This window comes from Rhamphochromis sp. 'chilingali', assembly GCF_963969265.1.
Source record: "Rhamphochromis sp. 'chilingali' genome assembly, chromosome: 20".
Classification (NCBI taxonomy): domain Eukaryota; kingdom Metazoa; phylum Chordata; class Actinopteri; order Cichliformes; family Cichlidae; genus Rhamphochromis; species Rhamphochromis sp. 'chilingali'.
The window spans coordinates 2463574-2477834 of NC_137947.1; the positions used below are offsets into that span (position 1 = coordinate 2463574).

General features: G+C 41.9%; 2 long non-coding RNA genes across 2 annotated transcripts; both read right to left on the bottom strand.

Annotated features, from left to right (window-relative positions):
* Window positions 1-215: 215 nt before the first annotated feature.
* On the bottom strand, window positions 216-1306 carry LOC308388547. The gene is made up of 4 exons (XR_013970129.1): window positions 1070-1306; window positions 709-817; window positions 480-603; window positions 216-337 (listed from the first exon to the last, which is right to left on the bottom strand). It is a non-coding gene; the product is annotated as an uncharacterized lncRNA (long non-coding RNA).
* Window positions 1307-1975: 669 nt separating this feature from the next.
* On the bottom strand, window positions 1976-3648 carry LOC308387963. Its single transcript, XR_013970019.1, has 3 exons — window positions 3484-3648; window positions 2266-2447; window positions 1976-2139 (listed from the first exon to the last, which is right to left on the bottom strand). It is a non-coding gene; the product is annotated as an uncharacterized lncRNA (long non-coding RNA).
* Between the last annotated feature and the right edge of the window lie 10613 nt (window positions 3649-14261).

Below are 14261 nucleotides of genomic sequence, written 5' to 3' on the forward strand. Positions count from 1 at the left end.
AGTGTGGCTGGTAAAGATGGAAACATACAGAATGTAAACTGTGTGAGTTTGTGAACTTTGTTAGTAACAAATGAGGTAAAAACCCAAAACAGACAAAACACAGAAAGAGGCTCTCAGTATTCATTAATTATTAGAAAGAAAAATTCTGGTCGTGGATTTTTACAGTCTTAGTTCCGCTTGCTGTCATCATTATAATCATCATGATCAATGGCGAGGTCCTGAGGTGGGCGGGGCTGTCTCTGGTAATGTCACCATGAAGGAACAGCATCTGGCACGTGTTGGTGAAACATCCCAGTACACTGGTGTAGTTTCCTCTCCAGCTGTTTGACATGTGACACTTGAACATTAAGGGGAAGAAGAAGAAACAGTGTTAGGTCAGGTGACCACATGGTTTCTAAAGTAACTGACAGGAAGTAACCAGGCCATTAGAAATGGATGGCATGTGTTTAGAAATACTGGAGTTGGGTAACTCTACTTACCAAAAGCAGCAGCACACAGATGAAGGATCAGATGCTGAATGTTGCAGGAACATGCTCACATGTGCGGTGGTCATTCAGTGCTGCTCCGGCAGGTTAGACAGTCCAAGACTGATATGCTGCCCATCTGAGAGTTTGAAAACACACATGCAAAGATTTATTTTGTGTTACAGTCAAAGTTGGATGTTCATTTTTGTCCTTTAAAAATGTTTGTGTATTTGAAAGCACTAACGTTTAAGGATGACTTGGATCGTCTCCTTTAAAGGGGAGACAAGTGTATCCACTGATCTACGTCACTTTACCTGGATGATGACTCCTCTCCCCCTCACTCAGAAACACTCCTAATATAACCAAGCAAATAAATAATATTGAAGATTTACTTACATCATTACAAAAACAGGAAAAACATCTCCCTTTGATTCTATTTCTCCATTCCTGCTGAACATCAGGCAACAAATATCTCAATAAATCACAGTAAAATGTAAAGCACATGTTTTCTCTGCTTTGTCTGACCTCTGCAGAGCCTCTGTCAAGAAAAACATAACTGTAAGCATAAAACAAATATACATTTCATAACAGGTCACTGGACAAACCTCGGTCAGTTGATTTCCTCTGTGCAGTGCAGACGAACATCAGTCAGCAAGCCAAGGTGGTGAGATGGACTGGTGTCCTTTGTGACTCTGCTGGTTCTTCTGAGGAAACACCACCGTCTCTCCACACCGTCACCATCTGTGAGCACAAACAGCCGCTCTGCCAGCATGTAGGAATCACATATCACACACACAGGGGTGAAGAAACATTAGAGCTCAACTTTGGATACTTTAGATCTAAACAGATCAAACTAGCTCTTAGCTTCAACAATCAGTGAGCAGACAAACAATGATACCAAACTGATTCTGTATGAATACAATATGGTATTTTCAATACAGGTGTCAAATTAATTCATTAAAACTAATACAGATATATGTATTTTTTTTTTTTTTGATAAATTAGTTTGCTAAATTATAAGAATTTTTTTTTTCCTTTAACAATTGCAACTGAAAGAAATTAAATATTGAACAAAAATATATTGTCACATTCTGAGCATGCTCAGCACGCTGACAGACTTGAAGTTGCTACAGATTTTAAGAAGTGATAATTATAGGGAAGAAACTTCTCTTTTTCATCTGTTTAATCAAACATTTGATGCCTTAGATGTCTCAGTCTATAGCGTTCTGCAACTGAAGCTTGGATTTGGCTGCAGGTGCCCCTGTACATCCTTCTCAACATGTGGGTACCATTTAATCCCACTTCTTCCTGAGCTTTGCTTCATCACAAGACCAAAGGTGGCATCCCGTGTCAGTCTTATCATCATCCAGAAGAAACATTTGAAGAAACATCATGGAGAAGAAACATTTACGCGCCTCCTGGTTTTGTTTTCTGATCCTGCGAAAAGACTGAGGACAACAAAGCCCAGAGAACACGAGATACACAACATCCAACATTCAGACTCAATGAAGAGCACCAGGTTGGTTCAGTTATAGTAGATATGAGCATACTTCACATTACTGGGTATGAATAATAATGAGGAGGCAAACTTTGAAGATGCAGAGCATGATGTCCCATCATCAGACTGTAAACAAACATCCACCAGGCTTCTTTGTTGCCAAAATTGATGATTCTCCTATGAGGGATCAGTAGCGTGTATTAACCTGTGGTATAAGCAGCAGTCACTGAAATATTACTGTTTCAGATAAGAAATCTAGCACATAAAAGCCAGGGTGGGAGGGATCTCTGCAAACTGATTTACCTCTGCAAGTGTGAAGCTCAACAAAAATCTGACTCTCCAGTCACAGACAAACAAAAACCTCCAGCTGGGAGATAGAAAACGCTGTCTGGGTCCTGCTGGATGTTGCTGGTCAGAGTCCACACATTAGCAGAGTGCTTCTTGGTCCCACTGACCCATATGGACAGTGACTGTGGAGAACTGTTCTGGAAAACAGAGAAGAGAATTAAAATAACAAAAAACCAAACAGGATTTCCACAAAGACTCTCTTGGAATCAGCAATCAAAAAAATCACTGGTTCATATTTCAATTAAATATGAACAGGTTCCTTAAATGTTCAGATCTGATTTAATTTAATTTCCTTCACACAGCACATTCGTCCAGGCTGACAGGTAAACATAGAATTAATCTCAGGTAACATGACTCATAGTAGAGATTCAGTAAGAAAGATTGCAGGCTCTAATATTATTACCACACAATCCAAGGACACACCAACAGCTCAGATTTGTAGAACTATTTAAACAAATGTCTTCTGAATATTCAATTCATGTTCACAGTAGGAGGGTGGGGGGGGGGTCGTGGAATTTTTAAAATAAAGTCTGCAACACAGAAAGAGCTGTGATCAAGCTATTTATTACTGCGCCAACACACATCAAACATCACAGTTCACAGTCAGCGCTGCCACAGAAGTGGTGCTCCTACTCATTTATGCATTCCAAGGAAGAGGGAGGAAGTTACGAACTGATCCTACCACACTTCACGTGTCTCGCTATGAAACCTAACGGATCAATGGTTATGCTGTTTGGTGCCCTTGGCCTTATCAGCACTTGTAAAGGGAGTTGTTTTCTCAAACTGCTGACGCTGAAGTAAGTTCATCTAGTTTTAGAAACTTTCACTGAACAGTAACAGTGTCACAACTAAGCACATGCATAAGCACTTAAATACTTTAAATGAGAATAACAGAAAATTTCTTTTACAGAGGCTAGAGCCTGTCCCAGTAGTCATAGGTAGAGCACACCTGGACAGGTCACCAGTCTGTCAGAGGACTAACACAGAGACAGACATCAGAGTAACAAATCTATTTAAAATTAATGTAAGTTTGCTGCAGCTGTATGTATTAACATGTGTTTCTGTGCTCACAGTCCACCTCTCAGGAACCTGCAGTTCACTTTTAGTCTACTTTAAACAGACCTCACAAAAGGCTGATGTGGCTGGATCAGTAGTCTGATTTAAGTACGATACCTTTGGCCAGGGATTAATCTGGTGCATCGCTTCACTGCAGTCTTACGTATTTTCCCCACACCTGAATAAAAAAATACTGATATATACAAATAACAGCTTCAGCTGATGCAGCCTGACTCAATCCTAGATGTTCAGCACACAGAGACACAGAGGTACCGTTTAAAGTTTAGTGTTAACTTGAGTCACTGATCATTTGCAGCATTACAGAGTCTGGCAGTCTTTGCATGATGTCCACGTCACTGTAAGTTTCTAGCTGACTCTCAGGTGTGACAGGTGTGCCAGCAGGAAAGAGTAATAATAGCCTGCATCCTGAGGTTTTTCATGCAGGATTAAAGGAGCCAGGCTTTATTCACACAGCTAGGATTGTATTTTACACTGACCCTGGGTCAGTATAAGTATCATACAGTTTAAACGAAGCACTGAAACTTGCACATATTTATTACAGATGCACTGAAGCTAATCGAGATATTTGCTGTCAGTCTGTGGCTGCGATTAAACACTTTACTGGAAACTTTATTAACTAGTAACTTCATCAGTCATGACAGAAGCTAATATTTCTGTGCTAACATCGTTTAACCAGTAACAGCTTTACTCTAATATAAGCTAACGTTTACACCGTAACTTTAAGCTAGCACCATAAAGACGGTAAAACACATAATAACATCTATAAATGCATCTTAAAGCTGTTATATTAGCACTCGGTGTATTACTAACATAACCACATTAACATTACTGACACTCGCTGACTTTTAATAGTCATTCTATAAATGCTGTCCGTTTAAATGGTATTACCTGTAAACACTGCTGTATCCACCGGATTGCAGCCAGAGTGGATTCTGGAGTCTTCCCACGCTCCTGTTAGTGATCCTCCATCTGGATGGATGATAACAACCTTCTGAACAATCTAGCTGGAGATGGCCCATATCTATGGACTGATAACAGCCGAAGCGGGTGAATAAAGTCACCCAGTAGCTAGCTGTGCCATTACCCAGCATACACCACTCCCTCCATAAATGCAATAAACCATACAAAAGTATCGTTCTACCTGTTTTTCAGGTAGTTGTTTACATTATATAATTTATTGTGTTCTGTATACGTCACTACAATGTGATTTGGAAAATGTCTAAATATACCGACAACAGGCACTTCCGCGGCAATCTCTTCAATCGGAGGACCCTTCACGTCAATTCCGGGTACCCTGCGCGTCCATAAGTGCAGCAGAGGGAGCCTGAGCATGCGTCACAAGTTTGACGAGTTGGGAGTGAGAACGTGTTGACATTCCAGAAGGATAACGCAAGGACACATTGTGCACACAGTGTGTGTGTCTGTGTGTGTGTATGTGTGAGACAATGTAATAATGGTTCATTGTCAGAAATTCCACAAAAGATAAGATATCTGGTTAAAATACATTTTGTCTCTTAGCTGACAGAAAAGAAGAGTGAATGTCAGAAACTTGTATTTTGAAATTCTCCCAGGGTTCTCTTACTCGTCCTGACGCTGTTCATGTTGCATGGCAGGTTTGCAGCTGTTACTGGACTGAAATGGGAGTTGTCTTTATATTAAACACCCCACAACATGATTATCCAGATATCCAGGTACCAGAGTTGCCTCTCTGCAGTTTCTCTCCTCCTGACATCCCCCCAAAACCCCCATTCCCATAAAGAGTGTGTCTGCTCCCAGACCATCAAAGGATGAATTAAAAAAACTGCAAAAATTCACAAATACCTCACAAAAACATTGCAATGAAACATCTACAACTGCACAAGAAGTAAACCGGTTAAATGCTGACTATAGGTATCTCTCTTCCAGTAAAGTAGAAGAGTATTTTTACCTTGCAAAAGAGTATTTTTACCATGGTAACAGGTGATCCACATGTATTGTGCGTGTTCTCTGTCCCTCTTGTATCAGGTAAGTAACACTTCCCATTTTCTTCAGAACTGTTCCCTGAGTCCATTTTGTTTCCCCCCCCCTGAAGTTTCGGATACGCACAGCGTCTCCCTCTGAAAAAACACGAACAGGTTGGGTTTTGTAATCATGGTGTCGCTTCTGCTCAGACTGTTTCTGTTCAATGTGTCTGCTTAGTTCAGGTTTCAGCAGGCTGAAGCGAGTCCGGATCTGATGTTTCAGGAACAACTCTGCTGGTGTACGACCCGTCACAGTGTGCGGTGTACTGCGATACATGATAAGGAAGTTTGCCAAACGATGACTGAGTGGCAATGTGGCCTTACCATCTGCTTCCAGCACATTTTTCATCAGGGATCGTTTCAGGATTTGTACTGACCTCTCTGCTGCCCCGTTTGATGCAGGATGATAGGCAGGAACAGCTGTGTGTCTGATCCCATTTAACTCCAGAAACTGATTGAATTCCTTTGACACAAGTTGAGGTCCATTGTCTGAAACAAGCTCTTCTGGAAGTCCATATGAAGCAAATAACCCTCTCAAAACCTCAATGGTGTTGTGTGAGGTAATGGATGGCATAGGGAACACTTCCAACCATTTTGAATGACTGTCAATGACAACTAAAAAGTACTGCTTGCCTTTTTCAGCTAAATCAATGTGAATCCGTTGCCAAACTCTCTCAGGCCACTTCCACGGATGGAGTGGTGCAACGGGTGGTGACTTCTGTACAGCCTGACAGACTGAGCAGCTTTGAACCAGTTCTTGTATATCACCATCACAGCCTGGCCACCACAGGTAACTGCGAGCGAGTGCTTTCATACGACAGATACCTGGATGTTCATGATGCAGGTCTTCCAGCACTTTCTGTTGGTAAACCGGTGGAATGATGACCCGTTGTCCCCAAAGAACACATCCTTGTTCTGCTGACAGCTCGTGTCTGCGTGTAAAGTAAGGCTTAAGTGATTCGTCTTGCATATAACTCGGCCACCCATTCATGGTGTAGCTCCAGACCTTGCTGAGGATTGGATCCTTCATGGTTGCTCTCTCAATGTCTTTAGCTACTATTGGTAGCTCTTCCACATGTGAGAAATAGAAGATACTTCCCTCCTCGGCAATGTTTTCTGGCGTATTCCGAGGTAGACGTGACAATGCATCTGCATTAGCATGTTCAGCTGATCTTCTATATTCAATGTCATAGTTGTATGCCATTAGAATAAGAGCCCAGCGTTGCATTCTTAGTGCAGCGAGTGTTGGGACAGCTGACTTTGGCCCTAGTATAGCCAGCAGTGGCTTATGATCTGTTATGAGGGTGAATTTCCTTCCATACAGATATTTATGGAATTTCTTTACTCCAAAAATTATGGCAAGGGCCTCTTTTTCTATCTGGGCATACTTTCGCTCAACTTCAGTTAATGTTCTTGATGCGAAAGCCACAGGCCTTTCCTCTCCATTTTCCATGACATGAGAGATGACTGTGCCCAATCCATAAGGTGATGCATCGCAGGCTAACTTCAATGGCAGGTTTGTGCTGTAGTGCACCAACACTTTGTTCTGCAGCAGTAGACTTTTTGCATCCCTGAATGCTTTTGCACATTCCATGGTCCAAATCCATTTAGCATCTTTTCTCAACAGGTTATGCAAAGGCTGAAGAATGGTGGATGGATTTTCCAAAAATCGACTGTAGTAATTTAGAAGACCAAGAAAGGACTTCAGTTCAGTGACGCTTGTTGGTTCTGTTGCATTTGCTATGGCTGCTACCTTTTCCTCTAAAGGATGCAGACCATCCCTGTCAATACGATGTCCCAGGTACTCCACACTGCTCTGAAGAAAGTGGCACTTGGAAAGCTTCACTCTGACACCATGCTTCTCCAGACGTGTGAGTACTTCCTCCAACCTCTTCAAATGATCCCTTTCAGATGAAGCAGTGATGAGGATGTCATCCAAAAAGCAGGTCACATGCTCCATCCCCTGAAGGATTTGATCCATCACAGACTGGAAAAGAGCCGGAGCACTGGAAACACCATAGCTGAGGCGATTGTACTTATAGAGACCTTTGTGTGTGTTGGTGACCAGATACTTCTCTGATTCTTCATCTAACTGTAGCTGCTGATAGGCATGAGAAAGGTCAAGTTTAAGATGTTGAAGGATGTTCCTCCAGCTAAAGTGGCAAACAAATCTTCAGTATTTGGAAGTGGATATCTTTCCTCTTCAACACACTGGTTGACACTGACTTTGTAGTCACCACATATCCTAATTGTTTTGTCTGCCTTTGGCACAGTAACAATAGGGGATGCCCACTCACTTTTCTCAACCTTTGAAATAACCTTCACCTTTTCCAATCTGTCCAGCTCCTTTTCCACAGCTTCTTTTAGTGCATAAGGAACTGGGCGAGCTTTACAGAAAATTGGTGTGGTGTTTGGTTTAGTGTGGATTCTAGCTTTAAATCCTTTTATGCAGCCTTGGTCATCCGAAAACACTGCCTGATGGCGCTGAATCACTTCTAGTACTCCTGGCTTTGCTTCTTTCTGCACCAGTACCTTGTGTACTGTGAAAATCTGTTTCCAGTTCAGCTGTAGTTTCTTTAACCAGTTTCGTCCAATCAGAGCTGGTCTGTCTCCCTGAACAACGATCAGTGGTAGGGTGATGTTTTGAGTCCCATACTGTACTGGTAACATAATATATCCACGCACAGCAATGTGTTGGCCTGAGTAGGACTTGAGCTTTAGCCCACTGGCTGGTTTTATAGGGAAATGAGTGAGATGCATCTGATAATATTTGTCTGATACTACCGACACTGCTGATCCTGTATCCAGCAGCATGGTGGTGTTCTTGCTCCCAAGCGCAACATCCACTGTGTATCCCTTCTCACTGGAGGTGATGGAGTACATTGAATAAACTCCAAAAAGTTCAGCTTCATCATTCCTACTTGAGCATTCATCCTCAGTTTCCAAATACTGAGTTTGCTGACTGAATTTTTTATTCCTGCAAGCACGTGCAATGTGTCCTATTTTTGCACAAACATGACACTTTTCACTCTTAAATTTGCACTCACGTGCTGAATGCTTTCCACCACAACGATAACATGGTTGCTTCATTCCTGTGTCTTTTTTAGGTCCCTTCCAGTTCTTTGGCTTGTTATTGCCCTCTTGCCTGTTCTGTCCTTTCCATCCTTTGTTGAAAAAATTTGGAGCATTTGTCAAGGCATTTACGTGGTGAGGGTCCTGGCGTCCTGAGAACTCCATCGTATTTTTCGAAGCGAGTTCCATGGATACGGAAATCTCACATGCACGTGGAAATGTAAGATCTTTTTCCGATAGTAGCTTGCGCTGCACAGCATCAGAACGCAGCCCACTAACAAAACGATCCCTCAGGGCCTCATCCAAATATTGTCCAAAATCACATGTGGCTGACAACTGCCTCAGGGCGACAACATAGTCAGAAACTGCCTCCCCTTCTTTCTGGTTACGTTTCTGAAAACGAAAACGCTCAGCTATCACCACTGGAGTCGGCTTATAATGCGCACTTAACGCCCCAGTCAGCGCTGCATATCCCATGGTACTCGGTACCCTCGGAGACACAAGATTCTTTAGCAGCCTGTATGTATCTGCTCCGATCACAGAGAGAAACGTGCACACTTTCTTCTCATCGGAAACATCATTTGCCAACATCCATTGCTCCAACCGCTCCAAATATGACTCAAAATCTTCCTTCGATTCATTATACTCTTCAACACGACCCACATGCATCGCCATGTTAGCTCACCAAAAGCTGTTTCGCTGCAGCCGTGAAGAAAACGTCTTTGTTTGTCTTTTTTTTTTACATGTGAACACAGCCCTTCTACAGCCTCTGTCACGCTGTGGAAATCTTTAGAATCCTCGTCGCCAGTTGTGATATTCTGGATTAGGCTCTTAAAAAGATCAGGACAGAAGGACGTGGATAGGTGCCTTTATTGAACAGCAGGACATCACACACTAACTTGTTGTTTCTTAGCGGTGCAGAAACTACCCTTTTTTGTTGTTATATATTGGTCAACCAAGAACTAGCCCTGTAACAGGCACTTCTGTATTTTACCACTGGGGGGCAACAATCCACTCTATTACACAGAGTTATTAATATTAAACATCTAATTAAACCAGAATGTTTTTGTCAGTCCACCCCAACTCTCACGTAGCATAATGTGACATGTTTGTCGCATCCATTTAAAGTCAGCCAAGTGCTTGAAGAAAGATTTGAGCATCTCATTAGTTCCTGCTCTAAAGTCCAAGGATGCCTGTTTAACATTTCATGGAATTCTATCTAATGGTCCTTGAGATATTCCAGTCTTACCAAACATGGATACCTGAAAGTGCAACTCTACAGCCATCATTAGAGAACATTATAGTGTCATAATCCTGCATTGAACAGACATTTATTGTGAACATTAAATCTTAAATTCTTCCAGTTTAATCTTCCAGTATCTAATGTATAAATAAATAAAGTGTATTTATGAAGGTGGTTTCAAAGTCGTGGTAGTTAAAAAAAATTTAATCAAAAAGAGAATCAACTTCTACATTAAAGGAATGATTACACATTACACAGTGACTTAAAAGGATCACTCACTCTTCCATCTCAAGAAACTGATAATGCAACATGACACTTTTCACTGCCTTCTTCCTTCTCTGCCCTCACATTCTCTTTGCTTCCTCTTTCTCCCTCCCTCTCTGTCACACACTGATCTTTTATTGGATAAGCGGTGGTCACTGTAAACTGACCATTCTTCCCACCCCCACATCTCTGTGTACCAGGGATGAAAGAAAGGCGCAAAAGATAACATCACTTAACTGCTTTTCAAAAATCCCCCATCTTCCATGCCTGTTCACTCTTAAACTGTGAGGATTAGACTACACAACATATGATATAAAGGGTATTTGAAATAACCATCTTCAGCTTAACTTGTCATTTTAACAGTAGCTTCATGCACTGGTTGATTTTCATAATTTTGCTTCTATAAAATGTTTTCGGAAGTCAGAGCATATTCAGTTAGACCTTGCATGTAAATTCTAATAACACATTTCCAATCATCTATTGTAATTTTACAAAGAAGAATTGCTGAGTAATGTATTAATATTCTAATTAAATATCCATCAGCAATGGTGTGCTTGGTACCAAAAACATACCAAGCACAGAATTCAGAAAGAAAGGAGGCAGGGAAGAGGAATCCAGCAGCTAACATTAGCTATGGCTGAGCCTGGCTACATTCATGGTGAGTAAACTATTTGCCAACGGTGTTTTATTTGCTCCTCAGCATCACAATGACAGCATTTGAACAGTGCTGTGAAACTGTTTGTAATCAGGGTATGCTGAAATTTGCTAAACTAGCAAATATTTATAGGATCTGCTAACATTCAAGCAAGAATATCTGTTCCCAGAGTTGTCTTGTTTCTTTGTTGTTGTGGGTTCTTAAGAATGACACCATTACTTGAAGAGAAGGTATTTTATCGAACTGTGGTTCACATGTAAACAAAGCTTCGCCATCACAGTCTACTCCGAGGTAACTCCCCTTGCTCTCTAGCTCCCCCTACAGTCTAGGAGTATTAACAACATAAAACATGATACTAGGCAAATAAGGATTTGCTGTTATCATTACATCTTCCTTTTTTTCAACAATAAAATAACATACCTACTTTCACAAACATAAACAGTCTCTATTTGTTTTTTACTTGTTAAACCAGGCTTTATCAAAGTAACGTTAACAACACAACTAGTTTTCAACAATTATGGTCCATTCAACACTAGTAACCAAACATAGTGAAACTTGCATAGATACTATGACATCATCTTCCAAACAACATGTCAACACATTACATCTGTTCAATCAGTCTCATAGGTGGCTTTACTTGTCTTACAGATCTTCTCAGTGTTTGTTCTTGTGTATGCATAGGTGTTTCAGGTGATAGTGTCTCATGTGTGTGTTGGGGTTGTTCAGCAGCCTCCAACCTCTGCTCCACTACTACTGGTCCCTTAAGAAGATCTCGGCGATTTCTTCTCAGCATAGCTCCATCTTCTCTCTGAATGATGTATGATCGTGGTTGATCTTTCCTTAGAACAGTTGCTTTCTATGCCCATGTGTTGGTTTTGTCTTTGAATCTCACTTGATCCCCAGCATGCAGTTCAGGTAGGTTTTTTGTTCCTCTGTCATAATAGAACTTCTGCTTTGCTTTTTGTTGCTCCTTAAACTTCTTCACGCTGTTTCCCTCTTTTGTTTTAAGCAGATTATCCTGAATGGGCAGGTTTGATCTCAGGCGTCGTCCCATAAGAAGCTGTGCTGGTGGCATACCACACTCAAGTGGCGTTGTGCGGTATACTAGCAGGCTTTGGTAGAAGTCAGCACCACTGTCTCTCGCCTTACTCATCAGCCTCTTCACTGTTTGGACGGACTTTTCCACTAGTCCATTAGATTGTGGGTAGTGCGGGCTTGATGTTGTGTGAACAAAGTCCCATTCTTTGGCAAACTGCCCAAACCTAATATTGGAGAATTGTGGTCCATTGTCTGTGAACACTTCACTTGGCACACCGTGTCATGCAAATACAGCTTTCATAGAGGTGATTACAGCCTCTGCTGTTGTTGTTTGCAGTCTACATACTTCCGGATACAAAGAGTAGTAGTCTGTGACCATAATATAGTCCTTTCCTCCAGACACAAAGAGGTCAGCCCCCACTTTCTGATATGGTCGGTCTGGCACTGGGTGCGGCTTTAGTGGCTCGGCAGGATTGCTTGCTTGATATGTCAGACATGTTGAACAGTTTGACACTTCATTTGTCACATCCTGATTAATCCGTGGCCAGTACATCACCTCACGTGCTCTCCTTTTTACATTTTTCCATGCCTAGATGCCCTGCGTGTATCTTTTTGAGCATCTCTCCTCACAGGCTCTTTGGGATGACAATTTTACTTCCCTTGAACACCACATCATCCACTACAGACAGTTCTGCTCTGCAGTTCCAGTACTCTTGAATAACAGGTGAGCAGTTTTGCTTACAGCTGGGCCATCCATCTATGATGGTTTTGCGCAGTGCTTGTAACGTTCCATCTTTGCTTGTCTCCGTTCTGATGAGCTCCATCTTCCCTTCTGCAACAGGAAGTGCACTTGTGACCATGCTCACATATGCTCTTACATCATCATCCATCTTGGTGTTCGCTGGCTCATTCGGATCAACAGCTCGGGATAATGTGTCAGCTGTGTACATCAGCTTGCCAGGTGTGTACATCACGTTAAGCGTGTAACGTTGCAGCCGGATCATAATTTTTTGGATTCTCAGTGGACAGTCATTTAGTGGTTTTTGGAACAATGCTATCAGTGGCTTGTGGTCAGTTTCAACACTGATGGCCTGCCCAGACACAAACTGGTGAAATCTCTCACATGCGTACATTATGCTGAGCAGTTCTTTTTCAATCTGTGCATATCTTGTCTCTGCGTCTGTCATGGATCGCGATGCATATGCAACAGGCTGCCACTCATCATACTTCTGCAGAAGAACAGCTCCAAGCCCACTCTGTGATGCATCTGATGAGATCTTAATAGGTCTCATTGGATCATAAAACTTCAGAACTGGTTCCTTTGTAAGCAGATCTTTCAAGTCACGCCATGCTTTCTCATGTTCATGATTCCACTCCCATTCGATTCTCTTTTCAGTTAGCTGTCTCAGTGTCGCCATTTTTTCTGAGAGATTGGGTATGAATTTTCCCATGTAGTTTATCATGCCATTAAATCTCTGCACATCTTTCTTGCATTGCGGCCTCGGCATGTTTTCAATTGCAGACACTTTTTGAGGATCTGGTCTGATGCCTTCACTGCTCAGGATATCTCCAACGAATGTCAGTTCCTTCGCCCCAAGCTGGCATTTCTCTTTGTTCAGCTTCAGATTGGCTTTTCTGGTTGCTTCAAGAACATTTCTCAGTCTCATGTCATGTTCAGCTTTTGTGCTACCTCACACAATGATGTCATCCATTGACGTGTCGACTCCTTCCAGGTGTTCATAGATCATGTGTATTGTCTTGTGATACACCTCAGGTGCTGAAGCAATGCCAAACGGCAGTCGCCGGAATCTGTACCTACCAAATGGGCTGTTGAACGTGCACAGTTTTGAACTTGCTTCGTCCAGCTTCAGTTGCCAAAATTCTGATGAAGCGTCTAGCTTGCTAAAGTACTTCGCTTTTGCAAACTGTGACATTATCTCCTCTCTTGTAGGTAGTTTGAAATCTTCTCTCTTTATTGCTCTATTCAGATCTCTAGGATCCATGCAAACTCTGAGCTTTGCAGTCTTTTTCTCCACAATAACAAGAGAACTCACCCACTCCGTTGGCTCATCGATCTTTTCAATCACTTCCAGGTTTTCCATCCTGTCCAACTCGGCTTTCAGTGGCTTTTTTTTTTTTTTTTTTTTTTGTAGAGCAAATGGTACTTTGCGGCATGGATGAATGACTGGTGTTGCACTTTCATCGACTCTGATTGTGTGTTCTCCAGCAAGGCAACCAAGTCCCTGAAATAGGTCACCATATTCCTTCATCAACTCATTATAGTCCATGTCATCATCAGTTTCCACAACGAGCACTCTTTTCACTAGGTTCAGACTCTCACAGGCATGTAACCCTAGTATAGGCTGCACAGTCTTCGGCACCACAATGAATGTTAGCGTGTGCTCCTTGTCTTTGTGTGTCACTTTAACCATGCATTTTCCTTTCACAGGTATTTCTGCACCTGAGTATCCACTCACTTTCACCTTCGTTGCATGCATTTTAGGTCTAGGTCTGATTTTCTTGAACTCTGCTTCTGATATGACATTCACTTGAGCTCCAGTATCCAGCTTGACTTTCATGAGTGTGTCATTCACTTTGAGTG